This window comes from Vombatus ursinus, unplaced genomic scaffold (assembly GCF_900497805.2).
Source record: "Vombatus ursinus unplaced genomic scaffold, bare-nosed wombat genome assembly UNPS02014158.1, whole genome shotgun sequence".
NCBI lineage: Eukaryota > Metazoa > Chordata > Mammalia > Diprotodontia > Vombatidae > Vombatus > Vombatus ursinus.
The window spans coordinates 2,700,854-2,721,127 of NW_020953936.1; positions in this window are offsets into that span (position 1 = coordinate 2,700,854).

Genomic DNA, 20,274 nt, shown 5'->3' on the forward strand with positions numbered 1-20,274 from the left:
CGCTCAATCTACTTCACTATCTAGCTGCCCCTCTCAGACAACTTTCTAAGACAGTGAGAGTCAGAGAAGCTGCCAGTCTGTATTACCAAACGAAATTCCTCACCAGGAGCTTCATACAGCAATGAAATCACAGGTCCAGGTTAAACAAAAACCCCAAGTTGTATGTAAGCTATTGTGAACCAAATTATATCTTTAAAATATTTGTTAAATGAATGAACAAATACAAGAATGAATGTGTGGACAAACAAATGACTGATCAAATGGAAAAACTTTAAAATAAAAAAATTACAGTACAAAATAAAAATAAGTAGATTATGGGGAAAATATGATAGTTTTCTTTAAAATTTTAAGGAAGAAGACTTATTTGGTATAGCTCCAAAAGGCAGAACCAAAGCCAATGAATGGAATAAAGTAATTTAAAATTTTTTTTTTATTCATTTTGAACTTAAATATAAAAAGACAAAAAAAATTTCCATCTACACAGCACAATATAAAGAGTGGATTCATTGTATAAACATGAATTTCCATTTCAGATTGTTTACTTTTTTCTTGCAAAAATTATGTACTAAATCCCACACATTGTTTTCAAAATTACCCTGTTTTTCTGTGTTTCCTTCTAAGTTCTGTTTTATTCTCTGCTGTGTACTTTTTTTTCTCCCTCCCTCCCCATCCCACCTTAGAGAAGGCTACAATTAAACACACACACACACACACACACACACACATATGTAAAACCATACTATACATACTTCTATTTATAGGTTATTTTTCTGGAGGTGGATAGCATCTTCCTTCATAGATTCTTTATAGTTGGTTTGAGTATGATATTCAAGATGAATTAATCATTCGGTTGTTCTTAGGACAAATTTTTTTTTTACTATATATAATATTCACTTGATACTCCACATTTCACTTTTAATTGTTTCATGGAAGTCTTTCCATGTTTTTCTAAACTCAACCAGCTCATCATTTCTCATAGCACAACAGAATTCCATCAGAATTTTTAATTTTTAACTATCAGAACTATTAAAAATATAATGGACTGCCTTGGTAAGCAATGGAGGTCCCTATTATTAAAGGTATACATACAAAAGCTGGACAACTGCCCACAATGGATACTGCAAAGACAATTCCTAAATTGGATGGAAGGTTGGACTAGGAGACCCCAAGAGTTCCTTCCAACTTGAAGATTCTGTGAATTGAGATTTAGGGAGTTTAATAATACTAAGTAGATATTGAAAGACATTGAAATTGTAGAAAGTATTTTATAACAATTACCTTGTAAAGGAGGAAATACAAGTATTATCATCCCCATTATACAGATGAGGTACCCAAGGATACACAGCAAATAATTGTTAGAGGCAGTCTTCAAATCAGGTCTCGATCAATTCTAAGTCAGTCAGCCAGTCAGTACTTTAAGCTGAAATCATTTTCTACTCTTCCATATTGTCACATCCCTACATGAGGGATTAGAGGATGGGAAAGTAATACAGTATGAATTTTGGGAATTCTCTCATAGTCTCCTGACCTGCAACATCATGGAGTCAACTAGGCCTTCTCTATGTGGTAGAGGAGTTGAACCACAGATGAAAGGGTGAGAAACATGGGAAGGGGAAAGTTCAGAGCCAGTTTTAAGGAATTTAGGGGAGAATACCTGGTTTGGAGAGCTATCAGACAATCAACAAGTGTTTATTAAGCCTGTACTAGGTAGTAGGCACTGTGGTAGGATCTAAGCATACAAAGAGAAAAATTAAAACCTCCCTGCCTTAAAAAAGCTTACATTCGATCAGAGTAAACAACACGTACACATATGCCTACAAAATATGTACTGAGTAAATACAAAGCAATTTGGGAGCAAAAAAGAAAAACATTTCAGGGATCAAGTAGGAGGAAGGAGTCCAGGAAAATTTCACATAGGAAATAGCATTTGAGTTGAGTTTTCAAGGGCTCTAGGGAATTCTAAGAGAGAAAGTGAGGCAGGACTGCATCCTAGGCATGGGGAACTGCCTCTGGAAATGGACTGTTACAGACTGGAAATGGAATATTATATGTGGGTAAGAGCAAGAAGGTCAATTTGGCTATGATACAGAGTACATGAAGAGATATAAGTACAGTAAACCTGGAAAGATAGGCTGGAGCCAGACTGTGAAGGGTTTTCAATACAAAATAGAAGTGTTTGTCTTTTACCTTAAAAGCATTAAGTAACCCTTAGAGTTTTTAAGCAGTAGAGTGATATAGTCAGACACTTAGAAATATCAGTTTGTTATCTATGTGGAGGAAGGATTGGGAAGGAGAAAGACTTGGATCTGGAAGACCACTTAAATTTCCTCAGTGGGAGAGTTGTACCAGCCTTGTAGTGAGCTTTTAGGGCATCTTGAAATGTATAGCTATCCCTTCCACATTGCGGGGGTTAGGGGCACAACACTCCTGTGATCTGGAAAATCTGTGTGAAATTTTTTGGCCATCCCTTCATACCAGAAAAGAAGTCTGAATTATTATGATATTAAAAGATAAAATATGTTGATATTATACAATTCTATACATAGAATTTATGCATTTCTGAGTTTTAAACTTTTTCAGTGTCATCTGCTGGCTTTTGCAAGTCATCTACAGCTTCCGCAAAACTCCCCAAAATTTCCCATTTAATTTCTCATGCTGACCCACAATATATTAAAACGATGACGAGAAAAGTTGCAACGTGGAAGGGATAACTGTGCTGAAGTCCAGTATTGGAAAGGGCATAGATTGTCTGGACTAAAGTTCATTGGGAATCCCCTGAGTTAATAATAACGACAATAATGACGATGATAATTGACACTTACATAGTGTTTTAAAGTTCTCAAAGTGCTTTATGTATGTTTTATCATTTGAGTCTTACAGCCTGGCAAGCTAGGTGCTATAGGTTTTATTAGTCACATTTCATAGATTAGGAAACTGACATTCAAGGAATAAAGTGATTTTCCTGTGGTCCTCCCATGTAAATTAGTCTTGTAAAAATTGTTCCCAACTTTTGTACCACCATATACTTGAAATCAAGACATAAAATCAGCGCATTGAGTAACAGTTTTAAATTCCTAGTTTCATAGAAGAGCAGAGAATATGATTAGATATGGTGAAAGAATTCTAAATAGGAAAGGAATAGGTTGGAGAAAGCCAATAGTTATGTTCTACCATAAAGAAGCTCAGAGTCTTTGGCTAGCAAAATGTAATAGGAGAGTAGAAATAAAGACACAGTGATGCCAGAAAGAATATGAAAAGAAAGCAAGTTTCCATGTAACAGAGCTTGACTCTCTGAGGATTTCTCTTCATGGGGTTGGTACATGAAGACTACGTGCTTTATGGCTTCTTAAAAAGGCTGATTTCCCTGCAATCAGAACATAGAGTGGAAGTAATTAAAAATGTAGGGGCAGCTAAGTGGTGCAGTGGGTAGAGCGCCAACTCTGGAATCAGAAAGACTCACTTTCCTAAGTTCAAATCTGATCTCAGACACTTACTAGCTATGTGACCCTGGGCAAGTCACGTAACCTTATTTGCCTCAGTTTCCTCATTTGTAAAGTGAGCTGGAGAAGAAAATCACAAACCACTCCAGTATCTTTGCCAAGAAAACCCCAAATAGGATCACAAGTCAGACACCCACTGAACAACAATTCAAAAAGTAAATATGAATGTTTTTTGTAATTTTTTTGGCGTACTGCTTTAAATTTTTTTAAAAGTAGGAACAGATGGTCATTTAGGAAGGTGCACAAAGAAAACAAAGACAAACAGCATTTTAAATATTCCGAAGACAATTGTTGTCCCTTTACTAAAAATAAAGATAATAGACTTTTAGTGAACACTTCGCTTCTTTTAATCAAAAGTTGGTAATAAGTTGGATTCTTTGTCTTTCAGAAGTTATCAGTGAAATTCTACCTTTTGTCCTAAATTCTTACGTTATTTGGCTTCCAATTTCATTACTCAATGAAACTGCTGTCACCAAAGTTACCTATGATCTCTTAGTTTTCAAATCTAAAGGCCTTTTCTCAGTTTCCATCTTTCTTGACCTCACTGCTGCCTGTGACACTGTTGATCACTTTTCTCTTCCTGGACACTTTTCCCTCTCTGGATGGTTTTTCTGACACTGTTATCTTTTGTTTCTCTTCTACCTGTCTGACTTTTCTATCTTGATCTCCTTTACTGGTTCACCATCCTTATAATGCCCACTAACAGTGGATATATCCCAACATTCTGCCCTGGACCCTCTTCCACTTTCTTTCTGTATTTTCTCTCTATTTCAGTGTTCTCATCAGTATCCATAGGTTTCATTATCTTCTCTAAACAGAAGATTCATACAGCTAGGCAGGGGTGTGATGGAGCCGACCACTTTTAGAAGCGATGGTTAAATTTTCCATGTGAGCATTTATACCTCAGAAATCAGCAAATTCTACAAATCAGGATTTGATTTACTGTTTTGTTGACTGTCTAGACTTAGGTGGAAAAAATGTTAATGTAGATTCATCTTAAAATTGTGTCAGATATTCATTTTTTCCCTGGAGAGCCAGTTGTTAAAAATTTACTAACAAATCCGTTGTTCCTCTCCAGAGCTACAATCTCACATCACCAACTACCTTACCTGTTGGACAGTTTGAACTAGATACTTCATAAACATCTCAAACTCAATATGTCCAAAACTGAATTCAATATCTTCTCTTTAAATTGTGGTTCAAGCCTATCCCCAGAGAGCAGGTGGAAAGAGCCCCCAAAAGCATAGAAAGAGGCCTAACCCAGTCAATCATTCCTGGCTGGGCCCAATGACTCAGATCCCACTAGTTTCTGCTCCATTTGTGCCATTTTGTGCATCTTGGGAGTGAGAAAAGGGCTCCTTGCTTACCTCACACTTTTTCTTCATGGCTAGCCAAGGATTTTATAAGCCCTTGAAAATGGATGTGCAGTATATGTGGTATATGACCAATCTTTACTAACCAGGTTATTAAACTAAACAGAACAACTCATTCTCTAATTTAGCATAAACAGTTTATATTTAAATTACCATTTTTCTTAAAGTCAATTCTATTAAAATGATTTATTAAGAAACCATTCATTCATTCAAAATCATTTATTAAATACATATTATGCATAATGTACTGTGCAAGGTGTTCATTATCTAATTTCTCAGTATCTGGTATGCAGACTATTGGTATGGGGCACCCAGCAGACTACATTACACCTACACTGATTCCTCCAGCTTTCTTTTGTGTACCTGTTTTGTAGAGTTAATACCCTTTGATTGCCCTCGTCACACCTTTGTCTTGACAGACTATTTACTGATGTACCTTTCCTCTTTGATCTCTTTAACTACAAGTATCTAAGCCTTAGATTTGGCTTCATAAGCTCCTGGCCTTTGTTCTTGTCTATTAATTGGCTATTTTAAATATTTGGAAGTATAGATGAGCTTCAGAGCTCATTTAAATCAAACCCTTCAATTTATAGACAAGGAAACTGAGGACCAGGCAGGCTAAGTGATTTGCTCAGTGACATATAAGTAGTAAACATCAGAGGGAGTATTTGAACAAGGGTCACCTGATTCCAAAGCTGGTGTTTTATTGTTGTTTAGTTGTGTCCCACTCTTCATGACCCCATTTGGGTTTTTTTTGGGCAAAGACACTGGAGTGGTTTGCCATTTCCTTCTCCAGCTCATTTTACCCATGAGGAAACTGAGGCAAACAGGGTTAAGTGACTTGCCCAGGGTCACCCAGCTAGTAAGTATTTGAGGCTAGATTTGAACTCAGGAAGACTCATCTTCCTGACTTCATTCCCAGCACTCGATTCACTGTGCCACCTAGCTGCCCTGAAGCTAGTGTACTTTTCACTATATGTATCTATCTATATACACATATATATTATATTTATATATATGTATATATATATTGCACATTTAAGGTGATCTATAATATTAATGCCTGTGGTATATATCACAAATCTACTAATTCTTCCCATCCATGCAATTCCTGTCTGTGTGTTTCCATAAATCCTCGATAGAGGCTCCACCTAATGACATGGAGATCTTTTATGGGACCACTTTTTCTATATTTCAAAACTTTTCTCAAGAGTAAGAGAGAATAATTGATAGATAAGCTTTTTGTATATTACTAACAAATTCCAGAATACAGAAAAATAAATCCCGTGCAAAACAAATGCATGCATAAAATATCTCTCCGATTTTTCCTACATAGAATCGTCAAATTGATTTTCCTAAAATATAATGTCAACCAACTCCCTGCTCCAAAACATTCAATAGCTCCCCATTGCCTCTAGAATAAAATACAAAGTCTTCAGTCTGGTATTAAAAAATCCCCGCAATCTAACTTTCACCAACCTTTGTAATCTTATTTCATATTGTTAACTTTCACATACTCTCTTTTCCAGACAAACTCACCTGTTAGCTCCTCCCCATATGTGACATTCCATCTTTATGTCAGGTTGCTTGCACTCTCCTTTTAGATATTACTTTGTATTATTTTCTATATATTTTGTATTGATTTATGTAATGTATTGCCCAGGGGACCTCTCTCACAAGTCTCTGACAGTCCTATTGCACTGATTCATTCTGGGCTAAATGCCCTGACTCCAAATACCTATTTGTCAAGTTTTGCTCACTGGTTCATTGTCCTCACCAAAGTTTATATAAAGTTTATGTCTAGGATCTCACCTAAAGTGGGTAACAGGATCCTTTCTAGAAAAGATACTTTATGTACAATCTAGGTATTAGATATCAGATAACCATTTCTTTCCTCTATCATAGTAATTACTTATGACACAAAAAAATTCATATCAACACATACAAAAACACATAAAACATCTCAGTCCCCCCCTCCCACCTCTTCCTCCTCTTCCTTCCTATTTCTTTCTCTCCCTCATTGAGGTGAGACTCTCTCCTTAATGGTGGAGATCAATCCTCCAAGAGGGGTCGGGTGGAGGAGAGGAGAGGCTGAAGTCGGCGACAGTGATGGAGAGGAGAGCTCCAGTCTCTTCACGTCTCTTCATCTGGTTCTGCAGGTGCTTATGGTGCTTATGGTGCTTCTGGCACCACTGCTTTCCAGTTCGCAGAGAAAAGATGGAAGATGCCAACTGCACTTCAGGTTGCCGAAGGAAAAGAGCCTGGGGAGAAGCTCTTCTCTATTTCCCTCTCACCAATTCCACCTCTGCCTCTCATGCAGGAGGTGGGCAATGATTTCCACTAATAAAGGTTACATATAGTATACAAATATACTATATGTAAAATACATATAGTAGACACACATGCTATATGTACTTTACTTGTAGCATATATGTATGTGTGTGTGTAAATATCTATATCTAATTGGCAGAAGTGTGGAAATACAGAGACAAGACATTATGAATCTGAACAGACCTCCCTCTCCCTTTGGCCATTTGCAATCCTGGAACTCCCTTAACTTCCCAATATCCCAAGTAATGCTAAACCTCGCCTGGAAGTTTCAGAAAAGGTACTAATCAGCACTGGTGGAGGAAATTTTTCACGAGGAGCATGAGTTTTTGCTCTCCTGCTTGATTTGTGTCACCAGCAAGTCAACAAGCATTTATTAAGTGCCTACTATGTGCCAGGCACTGTGCTAAGTGCTGAGGGTACAAAAAAGGCAAAAAAAAAAGTCCCAACTCCTTAAGAACATAGTCTTATGGGGGAGACAACACATCAATAACAATGTACAAACAAAAATCTATACAAGAGGGGCAGGTAGGTGGTGCAGTGGATAGAGCACTGGCCCTGAAGTCAGGATGACCTGAATTCAAATCCGGCCTCAGACCAAACACTTGACACTTATTAGCTGTGTGACCCTGGGCAAGTCACTTAACCCCAATTGCCTAAAAACAAAACAAAACAAAACAAAATCTATACAAGAAAAGGTGGAGATCATCAATTGGCAAAGGCATTTGCAGCTAGGCTACACAGTGGATAGAGTACCAGGCCTGAATCAGGAAGACTCATCTTCATGAGTTCAAATCTGGCCCCAGACACTTACTCCCTGTGTGACCCTGGGCAAGTCACTTAACTTTGATTGCCTCAGTTTCCTTATCTGTAAAATGAGCTGGAGAAGGAAATGGCAAAGCACTCCAGTATCTTTGCCAAGAAAATCCCAAATGGAGTCACAAAGAATTGGACACGATTCAAAATGATTGAATAACACTCACATTAAGGAAGACCGGGAAAGGCTTCTGGTACATGTAATTTTAGCTGGGACTTGAAGGAAGCCAGGAAAGCCAGGAGATGGAGATAAGAAGGAAGAGAATTCCAATCATGAGGGACAGCCAGTGAAAATGTATAGAATTGGGGGAGCTAGGTGGTGCAGTGGATAGAGCACCAGCCCTGAAGTCAGGAGAACCTGAGTTCAAATCCAGCCTCAGACCAAACACTTGACACTTACTAGCTGTGTGACCCTGGGCAAGTCACTTAACCCCAATTGCCTAAAAAGAAAAAAAAAGAAAGAAAATGCATAGAATTAATAGATACGGTGTTTGGTTTGAGGCCAGTGTCTCCACATTGCAGAGAACTTTGTGGGGAGTAAGGTATAATAGGACTGGAAAGGTCAGAAGGGCTTTGAATATCAAACAGTAGCTTTTATATTTGATCCCAAAAGTTTGATTTTACATTTGATCCTGGAGCCACGTTTATTGAACTGGGGGTGGGAGGTGACATGGTCAGATCCAGGACATTAAAATTACTGAATATTAAGATATGTGTTTACATATTTTTAAGTACTGTGAAATTTTTCATGATATTTCTCCATTTCATCTTTTTTTAAATGGAGTTTTGGGTGTAAACTGTAATCATCTTCATAGTGATTTGTTGTGAATAGCATAAGATGAGACAATAAAATGTTCCATTAAATGATTTCTTGTTGCCTTTGGGTGTACAGTGGAACCAACGTTCTTTGTCCCTCTGAGGAGAGCTTGTTAGCTATCCTTGCATTTAGCAACAACTTATTTATGCCTTATGATTTCACTAATAATTAAAATATCAATATGGATGTGGTTCATCTCCTATAATAGGGTGCCAATTAGTGGGTCATTGGACAAAGATAGCAAATTAATAGTACTAACAGTTATTTAAATTAATGCTTATTGACTTGTCTAAGAATTATGTATGTGATTGGCTATGACATCATTAAAACTGCCAATTGACTAGTGTTACAAACTAAATGCTTTTCCACTTTCTAATTAAAAACTAGAGTAGTACATACAAAAAAAAATTGTATTACTTTTTATTTATTTGAATCTTATGGAATGGAATTGTCTTGTGGAAGAAAAGAAATTTGTGCCAAATCACTCCTATAGGTAAAATAATTTTCAAATTTGAAGTATTAATCTGTAACAATAGAAATGAAATCTGAAAGAATTAGACGTGCCAAGCAGATATTTTTAAAGAAAAATCAGTGTTATTGGCTATAAGCCTTATTGGGGTGCAAATAAGATTAATATATATATATATATATAATAAGGCTAGTTTTTATCTAAAACATTTGGTTGGCAAATAGTATTTATTTAAATAAGGAACTTTTATCTGAAATGTCCTTGGTTTGATACCTTAATGGATTTGTGATTTCACTGATGTGGTAATTCCTTTTATGATGCAGATGATATCCCCTTTCACGTTGTCCATTATATCTTTCCATAAAACCCCCATAGAGGATATTTGAGGCCATCTATGAATTGTTTTAATATATTGGAGGTATCAATATACTATTCAAACTATATGTTCTCTCTCATTCTCATTACATGATTTGGTTGCCTCCTTTTAGATCCTTCTTAAATGTAATATTATTTATGGGAAACAATTTTTTGAAGTATTATTTACTTCTAACTGAAGAGATTAAGGAATGAAAAAAAGATCTACATGTGCAAAAATATCTCTAGTGGCTATTTTTGTGGTGCAGAGAACTAGAAACTAAGGGTACGCCCTTCAATAGGGCAGTGACTAAAAATTAATAGTATATGAATATAATTGATTTGTGCTATAAGAAATGATGAAAGGGAATGTTTCAGAGAAATCTGTGAAGTTTTACATGAAATGATATAGAGTGAAGTGAGCAGAACTAGGAGAAAAAATTATAGACTAACAACTACATTGTAAGGACAAACAACTTTGAAAGACTTAAAAACTCTAATCAATTCAATGACCAATCAAGTGACCTACCTCCTGACAGAGATGATGGACTCAAGATGGAGAAGGAGACATACATTTTTTTTAGGCAATTGGGGTTAAGTGACTTGCCCAGGGTCACACAGCTAGTGAGTGTCAAGTGTTCAGTCTGAGGCCAGATTTGAACTCAGCTCCTCCTAATTTCAGGGCCAGTGCTCTATCCACTGCACTACCTAGCTGCCCCTGAGACATACATTTTTGAACATAGCCAATGAGCAATTTTTTTTTTGCTGAACTATGCCTTTTTCTTATAAGAGCTTTGTTCTTCTTTTTATCTTTCTCAATGGGGTAGAGGAGGTAGGAGGGAGAGAAAAGAATATTTATTAACTGAGAAAAAAGAAATATTATTTATGGGAAATACATTTAAGATCCATCTGGCAGGAATTATCATCATGATGCATGGAGTATTTCCATTATGACCAATCACATAGTTTTTTTTTTTTTAGAGAGACATCTGATGGGGACAGGACAGGACAAAGTTATAATATGATCAATTTCAGTTCTGTTCTTTATTAGTACCAGATTTTTTAATGTTGCCCTTATACACAGAAAGAATCTTCAAAATGACAAGAAAAACCAGATAAGAAAAGTTGTTTATAGTGAAATGATGATGGTTAAACTATTTTTGATAACCTAAGTATTATCTCCACATTTTAAAAGAGATGATTAGAATTTAACTGTAAGTCAGTGCAGCTTTAGAACTCTTGGATTTAAAACCAGAGGACAAAAATATAAATGATCATAGATCTATTCTCACACCAGCCTGGCTAACAAAATAGGTGTTCTAACAAGATGGAAAAAATGAGAGGTTGTAAAATAATTCATCTCCTCATTTCCCCTACCATTAATAGATAAAATCTCCTTCAATTTAAAAAATAAGTAATTAAAAATTACTTATGAGAGTATCTAAAGACCTTCAAAACAAAATAGTATCTCAGGTAAGGAAAGGTCAAGAAAATGAAAAAGCAGATATTATGGGCTAAAGATCCTAGAGAGAAGTCACCAAAAGGATAAAATAACAAATTAACTTCAACAATTACCCAAGAAATGAAGCTGGACCTAGTAAAAGACACATTAAATTAGAGAATAAACATGGCAACCAGAAAATGAAAGAGGATCCAATGTCAGTAAAGAGAGACTTGTCATTTGTAATGAGAGAATTAGACCAAGACAATAGTAGAAATAGAACAAAGCAAATTGAGAGCAAAAGTCACCAAATGGAGAAAATTGTCCCCCCCCAAAATTGAATAAAGGAATGGAATCAAGAGAAAACAAAACATTCTCAGACTGGAAAGTAAATTGGGGAAGGTGGCAGAATGTGCAACAAAATAATATCAAAGACAACTCATCTGGGAAAGGCTTGAAAACTTGAGAAGCAATGAGAGAAATAAGAAACAAAGTTCAGAGAAAAATACAGGAAGAAATATAAGCTATCAAAAATCATACAAAAAAGTCATTAAAATCACTAATGATAAAAGAAATGCAGATTAAAACAACTCTAAGAGATGACCTCATAGCCATCAAAATGACACATTGGAAAAGATGAAAAAAGTCAATTCTGCTGGAGCTTGGAATTAACCCAACCATTCTGGAAAAGAATTTAGAATTGTGTGAGAAAAGTTAATAAACTGTTCATACTTTTTGATACAGAAATCCCACCCCAAAAAGCATAAGAAAGAAAAGGTCCTATATATACAAAAAGAAATTTCACAAAATCATTATTTATAATAGCAAGAAGCTGGAAATAAATGTATAACACTGGATGGGGGAAAGGGTTGACTCAGTAAATGGTGGCATATGAATACTTAATTGTTGTGATGGATCTGTGATCTTGTTAATGTGTATTCCAAGCGGGGGACATCCTGGAACCAGCTTGAACATGCTCCCAAAAGCCATTTGTTAAACTTCCAGTGTGAGCATTATTAATACCTCAAAAATGAGCAAATACTACAAATTAAGGCTTCATTTATTATTTTGTAGATTGTCCAGACTTAAGAAAATGATGGAGAAAATGTTAATAATACAAATTAAACTTTAGAGTGGGTCATACATGCATTTTTTTCTCCTCTACAGGACTAGTGGTTAAACATTTATCAGTGTACCTCTGTTACCAACCCTTCCATACTTTCTCATCCTTTTTGATTCTTGTCCATGTCCTTCCAAAAATCTCCCACAGGGACTCTCCCTAATGTGCTGGAGGAAGAGGGAGGATCTTTTCTTTTATCTACTCCCATTATGGGAATATGAACAGAACACTCAATCCTATCAGTTATTCTTAGATTTTGCTGTATGACAGGCTCACTTCCCTTTCTGGTCAACTCTCTCTGAAGAAATCCTTTAGGTTGTTTCTCCTTGATAATTTGTAATTCATTATTGATAATATGCTTATACTCACCATATGCTTTCCTATTTCCCTTTGGGTGACCTACAACTTTCATTCTTTAGACACTATGGTATTCCAAGACTTAGAATCATACAGCATGCCTGAAAGATTATTTATGTTGGAAAAAATGAGTTTTTGCCAGGGAGAAAATTGGGGTAATTTAAGATCACTGCACAATGTCCCAAATTCAATCTAGCTTGCTCTTTTCTGCCTATTCAATTCTAGGACCATTGTCCATCTGGAATGTCTATCTGAGAACCATATACTAACTAACCAGCTTTATGTCTAGTCTATCCAAATGTATATCATAGTCTAGGCAATTGCATTTATCATCTACTGGGTTTTTCCTGTGTATACTGTTAGTTTGAATTCTTTTGAGTGATCATGGCTTTGGTTTTGGAGGCTCTGCAATGTTTAAGGGCTTGCTGAAACTAGTTCAATGTCATCTATAAATATTAGCATCTGGAGGACCTCATCATCTATAGGCCATTTGGATTGTGTGTTGGAAATCCAACAGTGGTGACCATCTTTGGTGAAAAAAACATTTCCCTGTATTATGGCTGACTCAATATTTAATAATGAATTGGTTGTTAAACAGTATTTTCTCTGTTGTTATGTTTTTCAAGGAATTGTCAAAGAAAAATATTACTATTATATTATGCATTTTAAGTAAAGTCTGTCAGAAGCTTTTTTATTAATTTAACATTATTCTAAATCCAAACATTGTTCTGCTTGGAGAGAAATGTTCAAACTGGCATAGTTCCTTTATGGCTCTCTGACATCTCTCTAACACAAGACATTTTGCAGAAACATTTACTTAGGAATCGTGTACAAGGAAAATGTCACAATATGAAAAAATACTGTTTTGGGCTAACATTCTACCTCTAAAAGAATAATAGTCATTTAAGCTTTCAGGAAATGCCCATAAATAATCATTCTCCTAAGACTTCTCATTCTTTTTGATGAGTCTCCTTAAGGAGCCCCCAGCCGCTGGTTATATGGGACCTGAAATAAGGTAAATCAAAGGTACCTTTCTAAGACGGGGAAAGAGAATACTATTACCCTTAGGTAGGTCATAATTCAAATCTCTTCTGGGTAAATAGAAGGCAATGATCTTAATTATACCTGTGGTATTTCTTGTTCTAAGATTGGTCACCAACTTTAATCCATTTTCCAGGGCCTTAAGTTTTTATTCTTGTTCTGTATAATTTCCTAAAAGAAAGGTTTAGGCTTGAGAGCAGGGTAAGTCTGGAAATGAAAAATACTTATTTCTTAGTATTTTCAGTTACACTAAAAAGGAGGTTCTTCATGTGTTGTGCAGAAGCTTGTATGATTTTGGAATATTTATGCAAAACACCTTGTTGGAAAAGAACTTAAATAGTCAATAAGTAATCAACAGTCAATAAATATTTATTAAATGCCTGTTATGTGCCAACCACTGTGCTAAGCACTGGGGATACAAAAACATAAGGAAAAGAAAGACAGTCCCTGCCTTCAGGGAGTTTACAAGCTAGTAGGGGAGGACAACACACAAAAGAGTCTGAAAGTGGGAGTGGAGAGGAAAAGAAAGGTAGGTTAAAGGTACTTGGCCAAAGACCATGGTGGAGAACTCAAAGAAGTCCAAAATGAGTGCAGGTGGAGAAGTAAAAAAACAATAAACACAGTGAGACCTTGTATTCCATAGACCATTCAATCCATTGTGTGACTGTAAAGATACTATAGAATATCTTTTTGAAAATCCTGTATGATCATTTCTCAAGCTTCCATTAAAAATACCCTTGCTGTGTTTGTAGATTACTTAAGAGTATTTTAGAGATGGACAAAAGTCATATGGGTCAGTAGTTACTGGTATTTTCTTGTTTGCCTTTTCAAAATAATAAGGTCCATGACTTTTTTCAAGTGTTTCCAAGTGTTCTTCTCTTTCAGATAGCTTTTATAACATTTTCTTTTGAACTAGGAACTTAACCAACATCAACAAGTATGAACATTTCAATATACAAAGAACAGAAAATAGGATTGCATATGATACTATGAACTTTGGTTATTGTTTATTCCTTTAGAAGAGTTGCATGTAAAATTTAACTCTGTAGTTTCAAAACTGCCCTACTTTCCTAAGTACCTTCTGAATTTCTTTCTACTCTTTTCTTTGTATTTTTAAAATGTTTTGTAGATGTTCTTTTCTTTCTTTCTTTCTTTCTTTTTCATTACTATCACTACTTACCAAATCACTTCCACCCTAAATGCAAGCCCTTCCTTGTAAACAATATAAGTATAGTCAACCAAAACAAATCAACACAGTGGCCATGTATAGAAATGTTTGTTTTTAGTATATTTCTACAACCTCTTTGCTAATAATTTGTTCAACGTTTTTAAATTGATACTTATTAGAGATATTGTTCTTTCTCTACTTCATCTCTCCCTGGTTTGGATATCAGTACTATATTTATCTTATGGAAAGAGTTTGTTAAGATTCTATTGGGACAACAGAATTTTTAGCTCAGGTCTCTTGCTGCCACTGTGCTAAGAAAAACTGTTCCAGACTCCACTGTTTGCTTGAAGCAAACAGGTCACTGATATAACCTGCTACAGTCTGAAAAATCAAGCCTGGGACACAAACTTCAGTTCCAGTTTTGACCAATTAGTTCCTTGGCCTTTCTGATGCCAGCATCTTTATCTTCCACTTCTGTTGTTTGTTTCCTTACTTCCCCTCTTCAGCTCCCTGTAAAAATTTCATTGTACTCATTCTGCTTATGCATTCACATTCTACGTGAGGTTGCTGAAATTGGTGTTCTGGATTCACTGACTTTATGTTTGGTGAAACCTGCACTCTGAGGATAATAAAACTGCAGAAACTATCTCTATGTTGTTGACTCAGTGATTGACAGCAAGATCTAATCAATGGACCTTTGGATAATTTTTATCACACTATCTTTTTCTGCTTTTATAATTTATGAATATTGGCTTAATTATTCTTTGAATGTTTGTAGAATTCACTTGTAAATCCAGCTGGGCCTGAGGTTAATTTTTATTTTTATTTTTTGGAGGGGAGCAGGTGTTCATTTATGGCTTGTTGAATTTCATTTTCTGAGATTTTAATCTAAATTCTCTGTTTCTTATTCTATTAGTCTTGGTATTTTAAATATTCATGTATTTCATTAATCAGTTTTGGTGGCATATATTTGGGTAAAATAGCTTCTAACAATTTATTTCTTCTTCCTCTATCATGAACTTTCTTTTTTTTTTTTTTTGCTTTGGTAATTTGGTTTTCCACGTGCACTCTCTCTCCAAGTTAGGTAGTGGCTTATTCATTATGCTAGCTCACCCCCCAAAAAAAACCAACAACCTAGTTTCAAGCTCCTAGTTTTCCCAATTCTAGGGGGATGGTTCCTTTTGTTTTCAATTTTTAAGAGGCAACATGATGCTGTTGAAAAAATTTTCTTATCCATTTGACTAGCTAATGCCAATAAACCAGCACAAATCAGAGATAGATTTTACTGCAGTTTTACATTTTACACTTAGTATGTGACACACCCCAGCAGCAGTTGATAGAAATGTGTGCCTGATAAATGGGGCAGATGACATTTGTATATTCTTCCCTCCAAAACTACAGGAGCCAGAACAAAAGAGAAGATATGAAGAAAAAGAAATTGAAGGAATTAGAATAGACAAAGAGGAAACAAAGCTATCATTCTTTGCAGATGATATGATGATATACTTAGGGAATCCTAGAGAATCAAGTAAAAAACTACTTGAAATAATAAACAAATTTAACGAAGTTACAGGATATAAAATAAACCCACATAAATCATCAGCATTTTTATATATTACTAACAAAGGCCAACAGCAAGAGATAGAAAGAGAAATTCCATTTAACATTACTCTAGCCATTTTAAAATATTTGAGAGTCTACCGTCCAAAATAAACCCAGGAACTATATGAACCTAATTACAAAACACTTTTCGTACAAATACTTGAAAAAACATCAGATGCTCATGGGTAGGCCAAGTTAATATAATAAAAATGACAATTCTACCTAAATTAATTTACTTATTCAGCACCATACCAATCAAACTACCAAAAATTATTTTATAGAGCTAGAAAAAACAATAACAAAATTCATCTGGAAGAAAAAAAAGTCCAGAATATCAAGGGAAATAATGAAAAGAAATGCAAAGGATGGTGGCCTCACTGTACCAGATCTTAAATTGTATTGTAAAGCAGAAATCATCAAAGCTACTTGGTACTGGCTAAGAAATAGAGTGGTAGAGCAGTGGAATAGGTTAGGTATGCAAGACACAGTAGCCAATGACTATATTAATTTACTGTTTGATAAACTCCAGCTTCTAGGATAAGAAATCACTATTTAACAAAAACTGCTAGGAAAACTGGAGAACAGTATGGCAGAAACTAGGCATAGATCAACATCTTACGCCATATACCAAAATGAAGTCAAAATGGGTACAGGATTTAGATATAAAGGCTAATACTATAAGCAAACTGTCAAGGAATAGTTTCCCTGTCAGATTTATAGAGAATGGAAGAATTTATGACCAAACAAGAGACAGAGAACATTACAAAATGCAAAATGTATAATTTTGATTACATTAAATTGAAAAGTTTTTGCACAAACAAAGCCAATGTATCCAAGACTAGAAGAGAAGCAGAAAGCTGGGAAATAATTTTTACAACCAGTGTCTCTGACAAGGGCCTCATTTGTAAAATATATAGAGAACTGAGTCAACTTTATAAGAATGCAGGTCATTCCCCAATTGAAAAATGGTCAAAGGATATGAAAAGGCATTTCTCAGATGAAGAAATTAAAGCCATCTCTAAGTCATATGAAAAAATGCTCTAAATCACTGATGATTAGAGAAATGCAAATCAAAACAATTCTGAGGTACCTCTTCATACCTATCAGATTGGCTAACATGACAAAACAGGGAAATGATAAATGTTGGAGAAGATGTGGGAAAATTGAGACACTAATGCATTGTTGGTGAAGTTGTGAACTGATTCAACCATTCTGAGGAGTAATTTGGAGCTATGCCCAAAGGGCTATAAAACTGTGCATACCCTTTGACCCAGTAATATCACTTCTAGGTCGGTATCCCAAGGAGATCATAAATATGGGGAAAGGACTCACATGTACAAAAATATTTATGGCAGCTCTTTTTGTGATGGCTAAGAATTGGAAATTGAGGGGATGCCCATCAATTGGACAATGGTTGAACAAGTTGAGCATATGAATGTAATAGAATACTATTGTGCTAGAAGAAATGATGAGAAGCAGACTTCACAAAAACCTGGAAAGACTTGTATGGACTGATGCTGATTGAAGTGAGCAGAACCAGCAGAACATTATACACAGTAACAGCCACCATGTGCGATGACTAACTTCAATAGACTTAGCTCTTCTCAGCAATGCAAAGATCTAAAACATCTCCAAAAATCTCATAATGGAAAATGCTATCCATATCCAGAGAAAGAACCATGGAATTGAATGCAGACTGAAGCATACTATTTGCTCTTTTTTTCTTGTTTTATTTTGTTTCTTCTTTCTTGTGGTTTCTAATTATTCTTTACAACATGACTAGTGTGAAAATATGTTTAATAGGAATTTATATGTAGAGCCTCTATCAGATTGCATGTTGTCTTGGGGGGGGGGAGGGAAGGGAGGAGGAGAAAATTTAAAACTCAGAAGTTTATGGAAGTGAATGTTGAAAACTAAAAATAAATTAATAAAAAAATTTTAAAAAAGAAAGAAAATGCTATCCACATCTAGAGAAAGAACTTTGGAGTCTAAATGCAGATGGAAGCAATTGATTTGCTCCCTTTTCTTGTTTTGTTTTGTTTCTTCTTTCTCCCGGTACCTTCCATTGGTTCCATTTCTTCTTTACAATATGACTAATGTGAAAACATGTTTGATATGAATGTATATGTAGAACCTATATCAGATTGTATGCTATCTTGGAGAAGGAGGAGGGGAAGGAGGAGGAGAAAATTTAAAACTCAAAATCTTATGGAAGTGAATGTTGAAAACGAAAAATAAATAAATTAATTTGAAAAAAATTGAAAAAAAAAAAGAGAAGATAGGCTTTTTACTGAGTACTTTAGTGAGAGCAGGTAGACCAATAGGCAGGAAAAGATAATCATTATCACAGCAAAAGTGGATGTCTTTGTTAACATAGCCGTTTCCACTAACAGGGGTGGGGAACCTATGGCCTCCAGGCCACATGTGGCCTTTTGGGTCCTTGGGTGTGGCTTTTTTTTTTTTTAGGCAATTGGGGTTAAGTGACTTGCCTAGGGTCACACAGCTAGTAAGTGTCAAGTGTTTGGTCTGAGGCCAGATTTGAACTCAGGTCCTCCTAACTTCAGGGCCAGTGTTCTATCCATTATGCCACCTAGCTGCCCCTGAGTGTGGCCTTTTGACTGAGTCCAAATTCTACAGAAGAATTCTTTTATTAAGGGCATTTGTTCTGTGCAGTTTGGATTCAGTCAAAGGGCTGCACTTGAGGACCTAGAGGGCCACATGTGGCCTTGAGGCTACAAGTTCCCCACCCCTGCACTAGACCAAAGAAAACAGTATCTTCTATATCAGTTGGTCAATCAACCAGTCAATAAGCATTTGTTCAGTATCTACTATGTGCTTTGTAAGACACAATAAGGAGAAGCTGACAACTTTCTTGAATTATCAAAGTCTTCTGAGTTTTTTTAGGTAGTCTTAAAGCAGAGGTTCCCAAACTTATTTGGCCTACTGCCCTCTTTAAAAAAAAAATTACTCAGGCTTCCCTGGAAATCTACTTTCTTTAACCCTTTAACTTTTTTTTAATTTGCATCATTTCAAAAAAATATAAAATTTTTTTAAAAGATGCATCTTAAATTTAATGTTACTATAAATTTGTGGGGTTTTTCCTGCATTGAAATTTTGATGATGCAATACTGCATCATATAACCATATAGTATCATATTGTAAACAAGTCATTACATGCACATATTCCTGCCAATACATGCTGGACTTCCCAACAATGCATGATACCCTTGCCTGCTACCACTTGCTTTTTAAGACTTGTCTGCGGACTTGACCACTGATCAGTTATATCTTGCATTTTATTTGTTTATTTGGAAAATAATGTGATTACTATGGCTTTAACTCTGTTACACAACATACGAAACATGTATGAATGGTTTTTCAAATTTTTCTTATCTCCTCTTCTTTCCTTATGCTTCCACCACCCCCTCACTTTTATTCAGCATTCCCAATTGCACTACTGATCACAACACAATGACAGTTATAATCAATAAGGAACAGTTGAAGTAAGGATTTAAATTTAGGTGGATATACATAATATAAACCTAAAGAATTTGTGAGTCAAAGAACAAATTGTGAAAACAATTTTATTAAAGAAAATGATAAGACACTATACCAAAACATTGGGGATGCAGCCAAAATAGTCCTTAGACAAATATATTAAATAGTTATATAAACAAAAGAGGCTTACTATAGCCCCCCAGTCATTCCAGTGCCTCCCCCAGGGGGCAGTATTGCTCACTTTGGGAACCTCTGAAAGGATTAGGAGGAAAAGAGGTTTTGGAAAAGACAGTTTTTTTAAGCTGTCTCTCTCTCTGCAGCACATGCAGAGGCATTACAAAGTGAAAGAAAGAAAGAAAGAAAGAAAGAAAGAAAGAAAGAAAGAAAGAA